Below are 19,699 nucleotides of genomic sequence, written 5' to 3'. Positions count from 1 at the left end.
ATGCCTAAGGCGGGACTAGAACTCCCAGTCACCTGGTGATTCGCCCAAAGTCACCCAGTCGGCATTCATGCCTAAGGCGGGACTAGAACTCCCAGTCACCTGGTGATTGGCACAAAGTCACCCAGCTGGCTTTCATGCCTAAGGCGGGACTAGAACTCCCAGTCACCTGGTGATTCGCCCAAAGTCACCCAGTCGGCATTCATGCCTAAGGCGGGACTAGAACTCCCAGTCACCTGGTGATTGGCCCAAAGTCACTCAGCCGGCGTTCATGCCTAAGGTGGGACTAGAACTCCCATTCACCTGGTGATTGGCCCAAAGTCACCCAGTCGGCGTTCATGCCTAAGGCGGGACTAGAACTCCCAGTCACCTGGTGATTGGCCAAAAGTCACCCAGTCGGCGTTCATGCCTAAGGCGGGACTAGAACTCCCAGTCACCTGGTGATTGGCCCAAAGTCACCCAGCCGGCGTTCATGCCTAAGGCGGGACTAGAACTCCCAGTCACCTGGTGATTGGCCCAAAGTCACCCAGCTAGCCTGGTCTCCCAGACAAGAAAGGAAGAGTCCATGAGTTCAAATCCGGCCTTAGGCCACAAAACCCAGCTTGGTGACTTTGGGCCAGTCCCCAGGAGACTGGGAGTTGTAGTCCCGCCTTAGGGCATGAAAGATGGCTGGGGGACTTCGAGCCAGCCTCTCTCGTTCAGCCCAAACCACCTCACAGGGTTGTTGTTGAGGGAGAAAGGAAGATTCAGCCGACGGTCCGCCTGGATTTAGTTCTAAAAGCAATAAAAGTGCATGGCTGGAATCTCCTGTGGGGGAAGCAGAAATTTGGGGGGGGGGTCCCGAGGGGAAAAGCGGGTGGGTGGGGGGAGTCCTGTCTCCAGCAGAGCTTCCTTCAGTTGCCACCTCCCCCCTGCCGCACCTCCGAGGGTCCCACAAGAGGGAGAGGGGCTCTGGCCCAACGAGGACCCCCTCCCTTGCCTGGAGCATGCCTGCCTTGGCAAAGGAAGCCTTCTCCTTGGCCAGAGGAGGGGCTGCTTGGAGAGACCCCCCCTCTGCTCCCCCTCCACCCCCTGCCCCCATGCCCAGACCCCCCCACCACCACCACGCCTTGGCCTCCTGCCTTGGACGGGCCTAATTATAGCACAGGCGCTCAGCCCTTTGGCCTGGAGACAGACGGACGGGGAGGAGAGAGACGCCAGGCGTCGAGCGACTTCTCAGATCTCAGAGGCTCCCCGGATTTTTTGGGGGAGGGTGGGGGGCTTCACTCCATTATTGGGGAGCTGCTGCTGTGGCTGGAGGTGTGTGCTTCCCTGCCCCGCTTCCAGGTGAATCGGTCTATCTAACCCCTTTGGAATCTTGGCCCCCTTTAAAACAGGTGGAATTCTGGGAATTGAAGTCTCAAACACCCTCTCCCCCCACCCAGCCTTAAAGCATGCTGGGATAATTCTGGGAGGGAACCCCTAACCTTTTTAACAATGGCCTCGTCGATTCCCTTAACGGCCGTGGACAAGAGCCGTCGTAAAAATGGGGGTAGAAAAACACTTGGCTCAGAAAACTTTCTCTGTTTGAAGCAGCCGAGATTTGGGGCACCATTTTTTAATTCCGCGGAATAAGATAAACCAAAATGTGTGGGAAGGGCCCCCAGAGGTCATCTAGTCCAACCCGCTCAAGCCGGAGAGCCCGTACCCCTTTCAGACAATCTCTCCTTGAAGAGCCTCCAGGGATGGTGGGGTGCCCACCATTTGGGTCGTATCCTCGCCACCAAGGCCTCTGATCCCACGGAAGGAAAGCGGCTACCGTTCGCCGGTTGGGGCATCGGTGCGCAGGGCAGGAAACCCACCACCACTGCAGCTTCCTTGTATATTTTGGGGTGTGTGTGTGTGTGTGTGTGTGTGTGTGTGTGCACGCATCGCACCATCCAGCTGGGTGAGATGTCAAGGAAGGGACGGCAACACGCCGAGAGGATGCCAGCTCCTCGCGGCTGCCAGCCGTAGTAGCGCACACATCACTTCCTCTCGTACCTCCGTCTCTTCCTCTAACGGCTTTCTTCCCCCCCCACTCCGCCACACTACCGGTTGTCAAAGTCCAGCTTGTTCTGGGTGGAGATCAGGGGCAGCTGGGCAGCAAGACCACCCCCTCCCTCCTCCTCCTCCTCCTCCTCCTCCTCCTACGGTGCCCGCCTGACATTCACGGCTAAAAATAGCCGGTCCATATCAGCTCAGCTGTCCTTTCGCTGGGCCCTCGGCTACTTTCCCTATCGCCTTTCGCTCGCTCTTTCTTTGGCCGGAGCCTTGACGGGACGCCTGCTCAGCCCCCCCGACGTCTCTGGGCCTCGGGGGCCCCCCCTCTCCAGTGCTAGGTAAGGATTTCCCAATCTCCCCTTGCTCTGGTACTGGCGATCGGGGAGTTTGGACCCACGGTGGTCGGAGCCCACGGGTGGGCTTAAAATATATCGAGCAGCGGAGCGGAGTGAGTTTGGCAAACTTTTTTCCGGCCTGTGATTCTCTTTTTTTTGGGGGGTGTTTAATGGCAACTTTGACTTCTCGGCCCCGGAACCGTAGACCTCTTCGTGGGGGCACCTGTGCCCGTGGCACACCTCCCACGCCGGTGGTCCATGTGGGTTTTTTCTTTTTTCTGGGTTCTGGGTGGGGAGAATGGCCACGCTCCCCTCTCCTTGGTGGTTCTCCTTTCTTTGGTGGAAGAGGAAGTCTGCGCCCCCCCAAAAAAGATGTCGCTGGAGGAGATGGGGGGGCTTTCTTGGGGTGCCTGTCTTGGTTTGGGACAGTATGAGAAGGCACGGATCAACCCCCTGGCTTTCTCCCAGTTGTAGCCATCGGCTCCGGGTTTCCGCCTCTTTTCACGGCCCCCCGTTTCCTGAGACCTTCCGATCTTTGGAGAGAAAGAGATGGGAAGAGAGCCCCATTAAACTGTTGTGTGTGTGTGTGTGTGTGTGTGTGTGTGTGTGTGTGTGTGTCTGCCTGGCCTTCCTTGGCTCTGAAAGGCCGTAGGCCACGGGGGCCACGAGGGCCGGCAGCGGGACCACCGATGACTAAGCCTTCTTAAAAGCCGCTCCTCGGTGCGCCCGCCGGCATGCTGAGAAGTGGAAGGACGGAGGGTCTGCCAGGGGTTGGTGGGTCTACTCCACCTCCCTTGCTTAGGGCCCTGAATAAGCAATGCCAGGGTTTGCCCAACCCGCGGGGGGCACCTGAGTCAGCCTCTCAGAATAATCCCCTGGGCAAAACACAGGAAAGGCCATCCGGTAGGTCGGGAAAACGTCCCGCCTCTCGGGGATTGGGGAATCCGCTTGGCCCCCGAAGGCTCCCCGGATCACCCCTCTTAAGCCGGGGAGACCCTGCCGCGTTTCGCTGGGCGTGGTCCCTCTGTTGACCGGGGGTGGTGGGTGCGTCTTAGTGGCGAAGCCTAGTGGGTGGATCCAGAAACGCCAACGTATTTGGGAAATGGGCCTTAGCAAGTGGTGGGGGGGGAAAGGTCTTGGGTTCTGTATAATAGCCTGGGGGCAAGTCACCCCCGGCCAGAATCGGGAACGGGAGGCTGTTTTAAGACTTGTTTTAGCAAAGTGGATGGAGTATATAGCAAGATTTGGAGTGCATTTTTGGCTAGTCTTGTAGAGTAGAGTAGAGTAGAATTGAATTGAATTGAATTCAGAGTAGAGTAGAGTAGAGTAGTAGAGTAGAGTAGAGTAGAGTAGAGTAGAGTAGAATCTTTATTGAGAATAGAATAGAATAAAATAGAATAGAATAGAATCTTTATTGAGAATAGAATAGAATAGAATAGAATAGAATGAAGAATAGAATAGAATGAAGAAGGAAGGAAGAACAGAGTAGAGTAGAGTAGAGTAGTAGAATAGAATAGAATAGAATAGAATAGAATAGAATAGAATAGAATAGAATAGAATAGAATCTTTTATTGAGAATCTTTATTGAGTAGAATAGAATAGAATAAAATAGAATAGAATAGAATAGAATCTTTATTGAGAATAGAATAGAATAAAATAAAATAGAATAGAATCTTTATTGAGAATAGAATAGAATAGAATAGAATAGAATCTTTATTGAGAATAGAATAGAATAGAATAAAATAGAATAGAATCTTTATTGAGAATAGAATAGAATAGAATAGAATAGAATAGAATAGAATAGAATGAAGAAGGAAGGAAGAACAGAGTAGAGTAGAGTAGAGTAGTAGAATAGAATAGAATAGAATAGAATAGAATAGAATAGAATAGAATAGAATAGAATAGAATCTTTATTGAGAATCTTTATTGAGTAGAATAGAATAGAATAAAATAGAATAGAATAGAATAGAATCTTTATTGAGAATAGAATAGAATAAAATAAAATAGAATAGAATCTTTATTGAGAATAGAATAGAATAGAATAGAATAGAATCTTTATTGAGAATAGAATAGAATAGAATAAAATAGAATAGAATCTTTATTGAGAATAGAATAGAATAAAATAGAATAGAATAGAATAGAATCTTTATTGAGAATAGAATAGAATAAAGGAATAGAAATAGAATAGAACAGAACAGAATTGAATTCTTTATTGGCCAACTGTGCTTGGACACACCAGGAATTTGTCTTGGTGCAGATTTTTTTACGGCAGTGTCACTCAACCTGGATGGACTTCCAATTCCCAGAATTCCCCAGCCAGGAATTTATGGGACCTGAAGTCTTACCCGTCTTCGACTTGTCAACCTTGAGAAACACAGCCGTCATAAATGCTGCTTCTTAACCAAACGATGTTTTTGGTTTTTTTTTCCTGTTGACATTCGGCAGGAAATGGTGTGTTTTGCGCTTTGCATTTAGGTTCTCGGCCCTGCGGTTTCCAGGCGGTTTGGGAGGGCCCCCGAAAAAGCAGTTACATTTAGAAGCTTAACCGTGGTTTGCAATCGTGGCTTGGTAGGAAGTTAAAGAGATTGTGTAGCTTGCCTGTTTTGCAATCGGGGTGAAAGCCAAGATATGGCCCCCCTCTATACTCCAGGCAACGCCCTAACTAGTTAGCCCAACAGCCCCTGGAATAATGGGGGTTTACCTCCCACCCGGGGAGGTTAACCTTGTTAACAGCTGTTTGCTTTACAGTCCACCTGTGCCTCATTTATTATCCTGGTCTGCTTAGCCTGCTACGTTTCCAGCTGTTCTGCCATTGCTGGAAATACGGTGGTTCCAGACTGGCCAGAGAGAGCGAAACAAATGGACAAAAAAAGGCAGAAAGACCCAAGGATTTGTCAGGGGGTGCATTGGGGCACAGAATCAAATTTGGGGTGGAAAAGTGCTTGGTAACTTGCTATTTTTCCTTCCCCCCGCCAACCATCAGCTGTTCGGCTGTGCCGGGAGATTTAGATTCGCTAGAAAAGCAGGAAATTTGTTGGATTTCTTGCTTTCTAGCTAATCTAAAAGCAGAGCCGAAGCTTCCTTAGGACCGAAGCTTCTATTTTTTTTCAGGGAAGACTCAGGTAGCCGATGGCAGAAAGGTAGAACTCTGAGTGAATCTGTGATTCTGCAAGCAACTCAATCTGCCTGTCTGCTTTGCCTGATTTGGGATAAAAGTTGCCCTTTTTCTTAATAAAAAAAATGCAGTATTTACACACAGGGTGTGTTCCAAGTTAATTTTGTGAGTTTGCTTGCCAGCAAATTTTATGTGACAGACTCAGGTAGCAGATGGCAGAAAGATAGATCTCTGAATGAGTCTGTGATTCTGGGAGCAACTCAATCTGCCTTCCTGCTTTGCCTGGTTTGGGGAAAAAGTTGCTCTTTTTTTAAATTAAAAATTCAATATTTACATAAATAATTATAATATTTACATACAAGCCACGCCCAGCCAGTCACATGACCACCAAGCCACCACAAATTAGGCCACGCCCACAGAACCGTTAAGAAATTTGAATCCCACCCATGGGAACGGCTCAGACACCTCAGACCCCGAGAGAATATTGTCACCCTTGATTTTGGGGGCTGTCCTCAACTTACGACCAACATTGAGCTCAAAATTTCCGTTGCTAAACAAGACTGTGGTTTTTTTCCCTCTTTTACGACCTTCCTTGCCACCATTGTTAAGCAAATCACTATAGTTCAGCTAGTGACACGGTCGTTAAGCGAATCTCGCATCCCCAATGACTTTGCTTGTCCGAAGGTCAGAATAACAGATAATCAGAGTTGGAAGGGACCTTGTAGGTCATCTAGTCCAACCCTGCCACCCAAGCGAGAGACCTTACACCATTTCTGACAGATGGCAGTCCAGTCTCTTCTTGAAAGTCTCAAGTGATGGCGCTCCCACAAAAAGGTCGCAAAAGGGGATCATGTGAGCCCGGGATGCTGCGACCGTCATAACTATGAGTCAGTTGCCCAGCATCTGAATTTTGATCCTGTGACACCCCCCCCGGGGACACTGGTCGTAAGTGTGAAAAATGGTCTGGAGTCCCTTTTTTCAGTGCCATTGTAAGTTTGAACGGTCACTAAACGGAATTGTTGTAAGTCGAGGACCTCCTTTCAAAGCCGCAGGAAGAGATACTGACCCAGCAGGCTGTGCAGGGCGAAAGCCCTCAAGATAGCCTGGGTGAACTGCAGGTCGCCCTCAACTTACAACAGTTCGTTTAGTGACAGTTCCAAGTCACGACGGCATTGAAAAAAGGGAGTTACGACCGCTTTTCACATTTAACGACCATTGCAGCATCCCCTGTGGTCAGCCGACCCAAATTCGGATGCTTGGTGACCAGCTCACCAGTTCTCTTATTGTATAAATCAATTAATTAATTAACTCGTGGCCTAGAGGCGGAGCTCTCGCCTCACAGTCAGGAGTTTGATCCTAGGTAGAGGCTAATATAATATATACTGTATAATACACTGCTCAAAAAAAATAAAGGGAACACAAAAATAAGACATCCTAGATCTGAATGAATGAAATATTCTTATTAAATACTTTGTTCATTACATAGTTGAATGTGCTGACAACAAAATCACACCAAAATTATCAATGGAAATCAAATTGAGCAACCCATGGAGGTCTGGATTTGGAGTTACGTTCAAAATTAAAGGGGAAAAAAACATTACAGGCAGATCCAACTTTGATGTCATGTCCTTAAAACAAGTCAAAATGAGGCTCAGTCGTGTGTGTGGCCTCCATGTGCCTGTATGACCTCCCTACAATGCCTGGAGATGCTCCTGATGAGGTGGCGGATGGTCTCCTGAGGGATCTCCTCCCACACCTGGACTAAAGCATCCCCCAACTCCTGGACAGTCTGTGGTACAATGTGGCGTTGGTGGATGGAGAGAGACATGATGTCCCAGATGTGCTCAATTGGATTCAGGTCTGGGGAACCGGTGGGCCAGTCCATAGCATCAATGCCTTTGTCTTGCAAGAACTGCTGACACACTCCAGCCACATGAGGTCTAGCATTGTCGTGCATTAGGAGGAACCCAGGGCCAACCACACCAGCATATGGTCTCACAAGGGGTCTGAGGATCTCATCTCAGTACCTAATGGCAGTCAGGCTACCTCCTGCGAGCACATGGAGGGCTGTGGGACCTCCTAAAGAAATGCCACCCCGCACCATTACTGACCCACTGCCAAACCGGTCATGCTGGAGGATGTTGCAGGCAGCAGAATGTTCCCCATGGCGTCTCCAGACCCTGTCACATCTGTCACATGTGCTCAGTGTGAACCTGCTTTCATCTGTGAAGAGCACAGGGCGCCAGTGGCGAATTTGCCAATTTTAGTGTTCTCTGGCAAATGCCAAACGTCCTGCACGGTGTTGGGCTGTAAGCACAACCCTCACCTATGGACGTCGGGCCCTCATACCACCCTCATGGAGTTTGTTTCTGACCGTTTGAGCAGGCACATGCACATCTGTGGCCCGCCGGAGGTCATTTTGCAGGGCTCTGGCAGTGCTCCTCCTGTCCCTCCTTGCACAAAGGCGGAGGTAGCGGTCCTGATGCTGGGTTGTTGCCCTCCTACGGCCTCCTCCGCGTCTCCTGATGTACTGGCCTGTCTCCTGGTAGCGCCTCCATGCTCTGGACACTACGCTGACAGACACAGCAAACCTTCTTGCCACAGCTCACATTGATGGGCCATCCTGGATGAGCTGCACTACCTGAGCCACTTGTGTGGGTTGTAGACTCCGTCTCATGCTACCACTAGGGCGAAAGCACCGCCAGCATTCAAAAGTGACCAAACCCTCAGCCAGAAAGCATAGGAACTGAGAAGTGGTCTGTGGTCACCACCTGCAGAACCACTCCTTTATCGGGGATGTCCTGCTACCTGCCTATGCCTTCCACCTGTTGTCTATTCCATTTGCACAACAGCAGGTGAAATGGATTGTCAATCAGTGTTGCTACTTAAGTGGACAGTCTGATTTCACAGAAGTGTGATTGACTTGGAGTTACGTTGTATTGTTTAAGTGTTCCCTCTATTTTTTTTGAGCAGTGTATATTTATTAATATATTATATTTAAATATATATTAATATATTCATTGATTATATAAATATATATAATATATTTGGAATAAACACTCCTGCTCGAGCGGGGGGGGGGATTGGACTAGATGACCTCCAAGGTCCCTTCCAACTGATTAATTTCTATGATTAATCCATCCGTGGAACGGCTCACCTCCCGAAGTTGTGGGTTCCCTCATCACTGGAGATTTGCAAAAAGAGATTGGACAGCCTGAGCAGAGGGGCTGGACTAGAAGACCTCTAAGGTCCCTTTCCAGTTCTCTTACTGCTTCAATTAATCAATGAACCCATCCTTGGTAGGGCTCGCTTCCAGAAGTTGTGGAGTTTTCCAAGAAGAGATTGGACAGCCATTTGTCTGGAATGGATTTGGGTCAGAGAGTCCAACCTTAGGCTACTTTTAAGACGTGTGGACTCCAACTCCCAGAATTCCCCAGCCTCCGCAGTCGAAGTCCACCAAGTCTCCAAGTGGCCAAGGTTGGACACTCCCGCCGGCTGGGGAATTCTGGGATTTGAAGTCCACCAAGTGGCCAAGGTTGGACACTCCCTCCGGCTGGGGAATTCTGGGATTTGAAGTCCACCAAATGGCCAAGGTTGGACACTCCCTCCGGCTGGGGAATTCTGGGATTTGAAGTCCACCAAGTGGCCAAGGTTGGACACTCCCGCCAGCTGGGGAATTCTGGGATTTGAAGTCCACCAAATGGCCAAGGTTGGACACTCCCGCCGGCTGGGGAATTCTGGGATTTGAAGTCCACCAAGTGGCCAAGTGGCCAAGGTTGGACACTCCCGCCAGCTGGGGAATTCTGGGATTTGAAGTCCACCAAATGGCCAAGGTTGGACACTCCCTCCGGCTGGGGAATTCTGGGAGTTGAAGTCCACCAAGTCTCCAAGTGGCCAAGGTTGGACACTCCTGCCAGCTGGGGAATTCTGGGATTTGAAGTCCACCAAATGGCCAAGGTTGGACACTCCCTCCGGCTGGGGAATTCTGGGAGTTGAAGTCCACCAAGTCTCCAAGTGGCCAAGGTTGGACACTCCCTCCGGCTGGGGAATTCTGGGATTTGAAGTCCACCAAGTCTCCAAATGGCCAAGGTTGGACACTCCCTCCGGCTGGGGAATTCTGGGAGTTGAAGTCCACCAAGTCTCCAAGTGGCCAAGGTTGGACACCCTCCTGCCAAGCTGGGGAATTCTGGGATTTGAAGTCCACCAAATGGCCAAGGTTGGACACCCCTCCGGCTGGGGAATTCTGGGAGTTGAAGTCCACCAAGTCTTCAAGTGGCCAAGATTGGACACTCCCGCTGGCTGGGGAATTCTGGGAGTTGAAGTCCACCAAGTCTCCAAGTGGCCAAGGTTGGACACCCCCTTCAGCTGGGGAATTCTGGGAGTCGAAGGGGCTGGACTAGAAGACCTCCCAGCCTCCCAACTTCTCTCCTTTCTGTTCTTTCAGATTTCCAGCCTCTTGGGCGCCTGCCGCCATGGCTTTTTCATCGCGGTTTGCCTTTTGGGAGCAAAAGGGAAGTGCCGTGGTTGTGGTTGTGCGTCTGCTAGTGTTTCTCACGCCCTCCCCCCCTTCTTTCCTTGCACGCTTTGACACGTTGGGGAGGGGAAGCATGCCCCCCCCCCCAAAAAGGGGAAGGGGCTTCGGCGCCAGGCACCGCCAGAAACACTCCAACTCCAGATTGTTTCTGTCAACAACCATGGTGTGTGTGTGTGTGTGTGTGTGTGCCTCTAATCAGCCTTGGATCCTTCCGGGGGGGGAGATCAGCCTCTTCCCTTTTTCCATAGCCCTCCCCTCCCCAAATTCTGCTGGGCCAAGGGGCAGCCCCTCCCTCAACGGCTTCTCCTAGCCGCCTCGCCCAAATCTGGGAGGATAACTTGCACGAGAGTCTTTTCTGTTCACTAACTGCACTTTTTGTGTGACTTACGGGGTTGTGTGCACAGCATGGCTGGGGCGTCCCTGGGGGTTTTTTTGGGGGGTGGGGGTGGATGGAGGGGAGTCCCTCCAGGCGGGAATTGGGCAACCGGGAGTGGGGGGAGTGTCCGTCCCCTTTTAGGAGTGGTTCTGGTAACTGTTGCGGGGGTATCCTGAAAAACTCTCCTCCTCCCCCAAAAATACAGCTTTGGGGAGGGTCAGAGTGGGCTTTGAGACTTCGGTATCCGTTGAGGGTGTCATTTCTTTGCTCCAGGGCATGGACAGAGTGCAGGAAGTCCTTCCACCAGGGTGGAAGACGGAAGGTCTCCTGTTTTGGGCAAGGGGTTGGAGTAGATGTGTGTGTGTGTGGGTTCACACGCGTGTGCATGCAGCTCTGACCCACTTCTGACGTGCCCGCCGGACGAAACCGTACCTCTTTCTCTCCACATCCCACTCCAGGTTAAAGATGAAGACAAAAGTTTAGCTGTGAAAAAAAATGGGAACGAGGACGGTCCCGTAAGTGAATCTGTGTTTGCACCCAACCTAGGCTGACTTGTGGGTCACAATAAGGCTTTTTTTTGGGGGGTGGGGGTCAGATCAGGTGGCCCCTCCTGGCTGGATTGGCCATGGGGATTGAATACTTTATTTGGCCAGGTGTGCTTGGACACGCACAGAGTTCGTCTCCGGTGCAGAAGCTGTCAGGGTACATGCAAAGCAACGGAATAATGATCGTAATGTTTCCTGGCCGGATGCCTTTCCTTGTCTCCGATGCGGAGGTTTGTTTGGCCGATCTAGTCTCATGGTTGTCCGCAGAGAGAAATATCTGCCCCCCTACCTAGGACCGAACTCATAGCCTCCTGACTGTGAGGTGAGAGCTTCACCCACTAGGCCATGCCACACACCCCTTATTACGTTTGCAAGTCATGACGGTCATAAAAGGGATCATGCAGATAACCGGCCCTGATGTTAGGATCATTCTGGTTGTCGGTTGTCGTTGAGCGCATCAATAAAATGACCACTCTGGTGTTTTTGCTAAAAATCAGAAGTAAATGCCATTTTTTGGGGGGGGTGGTCAGTAATATCATAAAACCCAGTCATACGACTGCAGCCAGCCATAAATGCAGGCCGGTTGCCGAGCACCCAACCTGTGGTCATGTGGCCACAAGGAAGGTTGAATGACCACTGGACTTTTGGAATCGAGTCATAAAGTACCCCTATTTTAAGTTTTAAAATAGACTTTATTTACAAAAGATTAAAACACGAACAAAAATAGAAAGAATATGAATAGAAAAATAAACATATTTCTATTACATTTGATATTAAGATCGATAGCTCGTAGTAAACAGTAATAAGTAATCATGGGCATGTATTCCTTATCCCTTATCAATTACCTATTAATTAATAAATAATATATTATTCTGCTATTACTATTGGATTCTAAACTGTATTGGTTAATCGAATGGAGCCTTCATAATATTTATACAATAGACAAGAAGCTTGAAATCGTTATTATCATACATTCAATATGTACAACTATATCTAGTAGGTGTCCTGAGTTTATTGATCCTGTGTACCATTTTTTCTTGAGCTCTATCCAGCTGTACCACTTATCCCAGACCAAGTAACATTTAATTCCTTCCCATTTAATTTGAGCGTGAGCCTCTCCAATCGGTCAGAACTTTAGTTGGTCACAAAGTGACCAGTCCTAAGTCGAGGACTACCTGGAGGAGGTTTTTCTTTCTATGGATCTGGGGGGAGCCACCTGAGGGAGGGTCTTAGGCCCGTGGTGGAGAACATACGGCACACAGAATTTCTCTGTGGACGCGCACACGCTGCCGCCAGCTGCTTTTCCGGTTTCCAGACCAGCTGACTGGAGCGCACGCATACGCTACGAGCATCGGAAACCCAAAGACCAGCTGGCTGGCACGCGCATACCAGGGGTGGGATTCTACCAGTTCAGACTAGTTTTATAGAACCGGTTGTTGGGATTCTGCCCAGTTCGGAGAACCGGCAAATCGTGCCACTGGCTGGCCCCGCCCCGCCCACTCACTCCTTACCTGGCATGCGCGCCATCCAACTTGCCTGCTAAGTTGCTATTTTTCCTTTTTTTTTCCCTCTGACTATCAGCTGTTTTGCTGTGCCGGGAGATTTAGATTCGCTACAAAGCAGGAAATTTGTTGGATTTCTTGCTTTCTAGCTAATCTAAAAGCAGAGCTGAACTTTCCTTAGGACTGAAGCTTCTATTATTCAGCGCAGACTCAGGTAGCCGATGGCAGAAAGGTAGATCTCTGAGTGAGTCTGTGATTCTGCGAGCAACTCAATCTGCCTGCCTGCTTTGCCTGATTTGGGGTCAAAGTTGCTCTTCTTCTTAATAAAAAAAAAATGCAATATTTACACACATGGTGCGTTGCGAGTTAATTTGGTAAGTTTGTTTGCCAGCAAATTTTATGTGACAGACTCAGGTAGCAGATGGCAGAAAGATAGATCTCTGAATGAGTCTGTGATTCTGGAAGCAACTCAATCCGCCTGCCTGCTTTGCCTGGTTTGGGGTCAAAGTTGCTCTTTTTAAAAAAAAAAAAATCAATATTGACATCAATATTTACAACATTTACACACAAGCCACGCCCAGCCAGTCACATGACCACCAAGCCACACCCACAAATTAGGCCACGCCCACAGAACCGGTTGTTAAGAAATTTGAATCCCACCCCGGCACATACGCCACTGGCCAGCTGACTTTTGGGGTTTCCAGCACTCCGGCGCATGCCAAGACCAGTGGGCCAGCAGGCATGTGCGCGCCGGAAACCTGTAAACCAGCTGCATGCACACCAGGCCATTCTGGTTGGCGCACTTGTTGCCGAAAAAATTCTCCACCCCTGTCTTAAGACTGTGTGGATCTCTTGCGTGAATATTTGGGAGGTCTTGGGGGGTGGGGGGTGCTTTGATGGTTGGACCTACTTGCAACCCATTGATGTTATGGGGTTCTTGAACTGGGTTGTTGCTTTGCAGACGTTTCGTGACCCAGCTAGGGAACATCATCAGTGCTAGAAGGGAGGGTTTTTTGTGGGTTTTTTTGGCAGAATGGAAGCGAAGAAGAAGGGAAGAGGAGGAGAAAGAAGAAGAGGAGGAGGAGGAGAAGAAGAAGGAAAAGGACAGTGGGGTCTTTGGTGCTCTCTGAACCTTGGTTTGTTGTCTTGCAGACGTTTCATGACCCAACTAGGTAACATTATCAGCGCTTAGAAGGGGTGCCGTTTGCTCCCTGTTTATAGATTATAGTTTGCCTGCCGGTGTTGCTTTGGGGGTTGTTTTCCTTCTTGGTAGCACCTGGATGAGGCTGTTGGGGACACGTGGGGAGAATCAGAGAGCAAACCCCTCTCCCTTCTAGCCCTGCTGATGTTACCTAGTTGGGTCATGAAACGTCTGCAAGAAAATCACCAGGCTCAGAGAGCATCAAGGCTTCCCACACACCCCCACCTCCTCCTCTTCCTCTTCCTCTTCCTCCTCTTCCTCTTTTTCCTCCTCTTCCTCCTCCCTCTTCCTCTGTCTCCTCTTGTTCCTCCTCCTCTTCCTCCTCTTGTTCCTCCTCCTCCCTCCTCTTCCTCCTCTTCCTCCTCCTCTTCCTCTTCCTCTTCTTCCTGCTCTTCCTCCTCTTCCTCTTCCTCTTCCTCCTCTTCCTCTTCCTCCTCTTCCTCCTCCTCCCTCCTCCTCTTCCTCTTCCTCTCTTCTTCCTCCTCCTTCCTCTTCCTCCTCTTGTTCCTCCTCTTCCTCTTCCTCCTCTTCCTCTTCCTCTTCTTCCTGCTCTTCCTCCTCTTCTCTTTCTCCTCTTCCTCTTTCTCCTCTTCCTCCTCCTCCCTCCTCTTCCTCTTCCTCCTCCTCTCCTCTTCCTCCTTCCTCTTCCCTCTTGTTCCTCCTTTTCCTCCTCCTCTTCCTCCTCCTCCTCCTCTTTCCCTCCTCTTCCTCCTCTTCCTTCCTCTTCTTCCTCCTCCTTTTCCTCCTCTTCCTCTTCTTCCTGCTCTTCCTCCTCTTCCTCTTTCTCTTGTTCCTCTTCTCGTCCTCTTCCTCTTCTTCCTCCTCTTATTCCTCCTCTTCCTCTTCCTCTTCTTCCTGCTCTTCCTCCTCTTCCTCTTTCTCCTCTTCCTCTTTCTCCTCTTCCTCCTCCCCTCCTCCTCTTCCTCTTCCTCTTCTTCCTCCTCCTCTTCCTCCTCCCTCCTCTTCCTCTTCCTCTTCCTCTTCCTCCTCTTGTTCCTCCTCCCTCCTCTTCCTCTTCCTCCTCTTCCTTCCTCTTCCTCTTCCTCCTCTTCCTCCTCTTCCTCCTCCTCCTCCTCTTCCTCTTCCTCCTCTTCTTCCTCCTCTTCTTCCTCCTCTTCCTCTTCCTCTTTCTGCTCCTCTTCCTTCTCCTCCACCTCTTCCTCTTCCTCCCCCTCCCTCGTAGCACTGATAATGTTACCTAGTTGGGTCACGAAAGGTCTGCAAGGAAACCACCCCTCACAAGAGAGTCCCAAGCCCCCACCCCCTTCACTCGAACCCCAATCCTCCAGCCTTTCTCGTCTCTCGGTGATCCCTTGTTGTGTCTGTGCCTCCAGCCCAGCTCCCCGGTCGCCGAGAAGGAAGCCCCCAGCCTCCGCCTCCAGAGCCCGGAGCCCCCCACGCATCCACGGGGCAAGGGGAAGAGCCCGGAGCCCCTGATCAATGGGGAGGCCCAGCCATCTTCCAGCCCAGTGGTGAACGGCCTGGAGGGGCCCCACTCCGAGCTCAGCCCGGGGCCCCGGCCGAGGACCCCCGCGGCCTCTCCCGCACCAAAGTGGCCAAGGCCATGCGCCACCTGGTGCACAAAGTGCTGCCTGGGAGGAGGCTGATGCCCTCAAGGAGCCTCCCAAGCGCCCCAAGGGCCCCGAGCCCAGGAAGAAGCCAGACAAGGCCGGCCCCAGGGTCCTCTCCCCGCCTCCCCGGATGCTGTCCCCCTCCTCGGCCGTCCCCCTCCCCGAAGCCCCCTCCCAAGGAGGCCCCCCCGAAGGACGACCTCTCCGCGGGCCTGAAAAGCCTGATGTCGCGAGCCAAGACCCGGGAACACCGGCCGCACTCCAGGCAGCGCGGGAGGAAAGAGGGGACGCCCCCACCCGAGAAGACGGAGAAACCCCCTCCCCTGCCGGAAGGGACGTCCTCCGAAGCCCAAAGCCCCCCGGAGGACGAGCGACCCTCCGAAGGCTCGGCCAAGCGGTCCAGCCAGGATGCCAGTCCCGCCAGCCAGGTACCGGGGCGCATGGCCTGGGTTTTGGACTCGTGAGCTTGGCTTGGGGTGGGGTGGGGGTACAGCGACCCGCTTGGTGTGCGATTTGCCCTTCCGTTAGGGCGGGGAACGGTGGCCCTTTGACTTGTGGACTTCAACACCAAGAATTCCCAAGCTTGATGTGCCGGCTCAGGAATTCTGGGAGTTGAAGTCCACAAGACATCCCAGGGTTCCCCCAGCCCCGCCTTAGAGAAAAGGGGGTGATAGGTGGGGTGATATGTAGTTTCCGGGTGCACGCTGCTAATTTTGCTATGCCAAAGTGTTGTTGGGCACGCACACTTCTTTTCCTCTGCACTTGCCAGTTCCAGTGGAGGGCATTTTGAGTTGGTTCTCGGCTTACGACCGCAAACAAGCCCAAAATCTCCGCCGTGAAGCAAAAGGCTCGTCAAGGACGTTTTTGCCGAGGATTACAACCTTTCTCGACTTAGTCGTTAAGTGGATCGCATCATTGGGAAGTGAATCCAGCTTGCCCCCATTTGACACGGCTGGTCAGAAGGCCGCAAAAGGAGACGATGTGACTCCGGGATACCACGGCCATTGTAAATACGAGTCGGGTACCCAGCGCCTAGAATTTTGATCACGGGACCCTGGGAAGGCTGCAACTGTCATAAGTGTTTAAACCATCCCAAGCCCATTTTTTGCGGTGCCATTGTAACTTTGGGTAGTCACTAAGCGAATGTCGTAAGTTGAGGATTATCAGCAATCTTTTTGTGCTTCGCTTGAACCCCAAAGCGGAGAAATGTCTGCATCGAGAGAGCAGGAGAGGCTCAGTTGGGGGTTTGGCTAATACCGCTTCGTGTGACCCGTTGGGCTGATAAAGGCGGAAGACTTGGGTTGGGCTGCTAGCGGTTCACACCGGTTTGGCCGAACTGGTTGTAAATTTTATGGCCAGTTCGGCGAACGAGCAAATCCCACCCCTGGCTGGTCCTGCAGAAGGCCAGAAATGGGCCCATTTCCGGCCTCCAGAGCAGGGGTCATCAACCTTTTGGACCTCAGGGACCACCCAACTCATCAAACTGGTTTTCGTGTCGATCGGACTGACCTTTCTCCATTTAACTATGGTCGAGGGGGGGCTTATCCTTTTATTTTAAACCCTCCATTTTAAAAGCTAGGATTGGTTTGGTCAGCTGGGAAGTTGGATGATTCTTTGAGGAGCGACCAGTTTGTGCTTACAGGCAGTCCTTGAGTTACAGCCACCGTTGAGCCCAACATTTATGATCGCTGAGGGAAACATTTGCGAAGCGGGTTTTGACCCCATTTTGACAACTTTCCCGGCCATGGTGGTTAAGCGAATGGTTGCATTTGTTAAATTAGCAACCCGGTCATTAAGCGAATCCGGCTTCCCATTGGCGTTGAGGGTCAGAAGGGATCACGTGACCCTACAACCGTCACAAGTATGAATCCGTTGCCAAGTGTCTGAATTTTGCTCCTGTGACCATGGGTTCGTAAGTGTGAAAAACAGTCATTTTTGAGTGCCATTGTAACTTTGAACGGTCACTAAATGAACTGTTGTAAGTCAAGGACCACCTGTATCGGATCACCATTAGTTTAGTGACAGTTCAAAAAATACCTCATACAATCAGCCACAACTCGCTTAATGATTGCTTTGCTTAGTGACAGAAGCTCCGGTCCCAATTCTGGTCGTAAGTTGAGGATTACCTGTGCAGTCCTCGACTTACAACTACAATTGAGCCCCAAGTTCCTGTTGAGGGACTTTTGCCCCGTTTTAACACCTTGCTTGTCACCACTGTTAAGCAAATGACAGCGCTTAATGAAGTTAGCCAAACCTTTGCTAAGCGAATCTGGCCTCTCCCTGGACTTTACCAGTCAGAAAGTGATCACATGACCCCGTGACACACCCCGCCACTGTCATAAAGATGAGTCGGTTGCCCAGTGGCCGAATTTCGATCACGGGAACGCAGGGGTTCCTCAACACTAAAGTCATAAGTGCGAATATCGGTCCCAAGTCCCTTTTTTTTGGGGTCGTCATTTCGAATGGTCACTAAATGAACCATTGTAAGTCAGGACAAAGTGTCAACTCGTCAAGCCTGTTATAGAGTTGCCCTAAACAAGGAGGCGGGGAGGATATCTGTAGCAGCAGGGCGGCAGCTTAAAACCAGAAGTACATTCCAACACTTCTCTTACAAAGATTGTAGCCTCGGCTACCGGATCTTCTTCCCAGGAAAATCCTTCGTTGGAGAACGTGATTGATGACACACCCAGGGGGAAGGGGGGGGAGACGGGGTCAGAGGCGACTGTAAATTAGGTATGGCGGAGTTGGTTCCTTTTGAAGCTTAGCTTGAGGATCATGATTTAATCAGGGCAATCGATGGAATCCTGACACAAAGCTGTAGCTGCCATCTTGGAATATTTGCACGGAAGAGGATTGCAAAACGGTCGCATCGCAATTTTGTCTTCCGCTTGTTCCCCACGGCACGTGAAGGGAACGCGCACCGAGCTTTTCCGCGCAAGTGTTTACAACTGGTGTGCACGCGCGTGTGTGTGTGTGCATGTGCGCACGTGCATGTAGGGCCTGCGCCACCCTGGGATATGGGATGTAGAGTTTGACCTGGTCTCTCCTTTTCCCCCTCCCGTCAACGCGTCCGCTTCAAAGGAGGCGTCCCCGCCAGCCAAGCCGGAAGAGACGCCGCCACCTTCCCTGACCGCCGGAGGAGGGCCTAAGGAGGTGTGTGTTGTGGTGCAAAGTGTGGCTTTTTGAAGGCTTTTTGTGGGTCTTTGGTGCGCATCAACCTCGCAGGGGAGTTTAAGGGGGTTGGCATGAGGTGCGGGGAGACTGAGATCCAGAAAAACGGACTTTAGGGTTGTGGTGTGTGGTGGGAATGTGGCTGTCGCACAAACTCCTTGCTTCTGTTGGTGAGGGAGATGCCCTGAGGTTTGTGCCCTCTTATGAACAGAATAGAAATTAGAATAGAACAGAATAGAACAGAATAGAATAGAATAGAATAGAATAGAATAGAATAGAATAGAATAGAATTCTTTATTGGCCAAGTGTGATTGGACACACAAGGAATTTGTCTTGGTGCAAATGCTCTCAGTGCACATAAAAGAAAAGAGACATTTGTCAAGAGTCCAGAATCATCAGGTACGACACTTAGTAATAGCCATATAGAATAGAATAGAATAGAGTAGAATAGAAATTAGAATAGAATAGAATAGAAATTAGAATAGAATAGATTAGAAATTAGAATAGAATAGAAATTAGAATAGAAATTAGAATAGAATAGAAATTAGAATAGAATAGAATATAGAATAGAATAAGAGTAGAATAGAAAATAGAATAGAATAGAAAATGAAATAGAATAGAATAAGGAATAGAATAGAATTCCTTGTGTGATTGGACACACAAGGAATTTTGTCTTGGTGCAAATGCTCTCAGGGTACATAAAAGAGAAGAGACATTCATCAAGAGTCAAGAATCATAAGGTACAACATTTAGTAATAGCCATATAGAATAGAATAGAATAGAGTAGAATAGAAATTAGAATAGAATAGAATAGAAATTAGAATAGAATAGATTAGAAATTAGAATAGAATAGAAATTAGAATAGAAATTAGAATAGAATAGAAATTAGAATAGAATAGAATATAGAATAGAATAAGAGTAGAATAGAAAATAGAATAGAATAGAAAATGAAATAGAATAGAATAAGGAATAGAATAGAATTCCTTGTGTGATTGGACACACAAGGAATTTTGTCTTGGTGCAAATGCTCTCAGGGTACATAAAAGAGAAGAGACACTTGTCAAGGGTCAAGAATCATAAGGTACAACATTTAGTAATAGCCATAGGGTACAATAAGAATAGGATAGAATAGAAATTAGAACAGAATAGAAATTAGAATAGAATACAATAGAATAGAATATAGAATAGAATAAGAGTAGAATAAAAATAGAATAGAATAGAATAGAAAACGAAATAGAATAGAAAATGAAATAGAATAGAAAACAAAATAGAATAGAATAGAATAGAATAGAATAAGGAATAGAATAGAATTCCTTGTGTGATTGGACCC

At 49.6% G+C, this 19,699-nt stretch overlaps 1 protein-coding gene and 1 long non-coding RNA gene across 2 annotated transcripts in view; both read left to right on the top strand.

Annotated features, from left to right (window-relative positions):
• Positions 1–19,699, top strand: part of MYO18A (myosin XVIIIA) — a 181,852-nt gene that overhangs the window by 33,532 nt on the left and 128,621 nt on the right.
• LOC113451392 (uncharacterized) lies at positions 2,081–10,082 on the top strand. Its single transcript, XR_015741716.1, has 2 exons — positions 2,081–2,357; positions 9,914–10,082. It is a non-coding gene; the product is annotated as an uncharacterized LOC113451392 (long non-coding RNA).

The sequence above is a fragment of the Pseudonaja textilis genome, chromosome 1, assembly GCF_049901715.1.
Source record: "Pseudonaja textilis isolate UNSWEBS1 chromosome 1, rPseTex1.2, whole genome shotgun sequence".
Lineage (NCBI taxonomy): Eukaryota > Metazoa > Chordata > Lepidosauria > Squamata > Elapidae > Pseudonaja > Pseudonaja textilis.
Note: the sequence above shows the minus strand (reverse complement) of the source record. Positions and strands in the feature narration are given on the sequence as shown.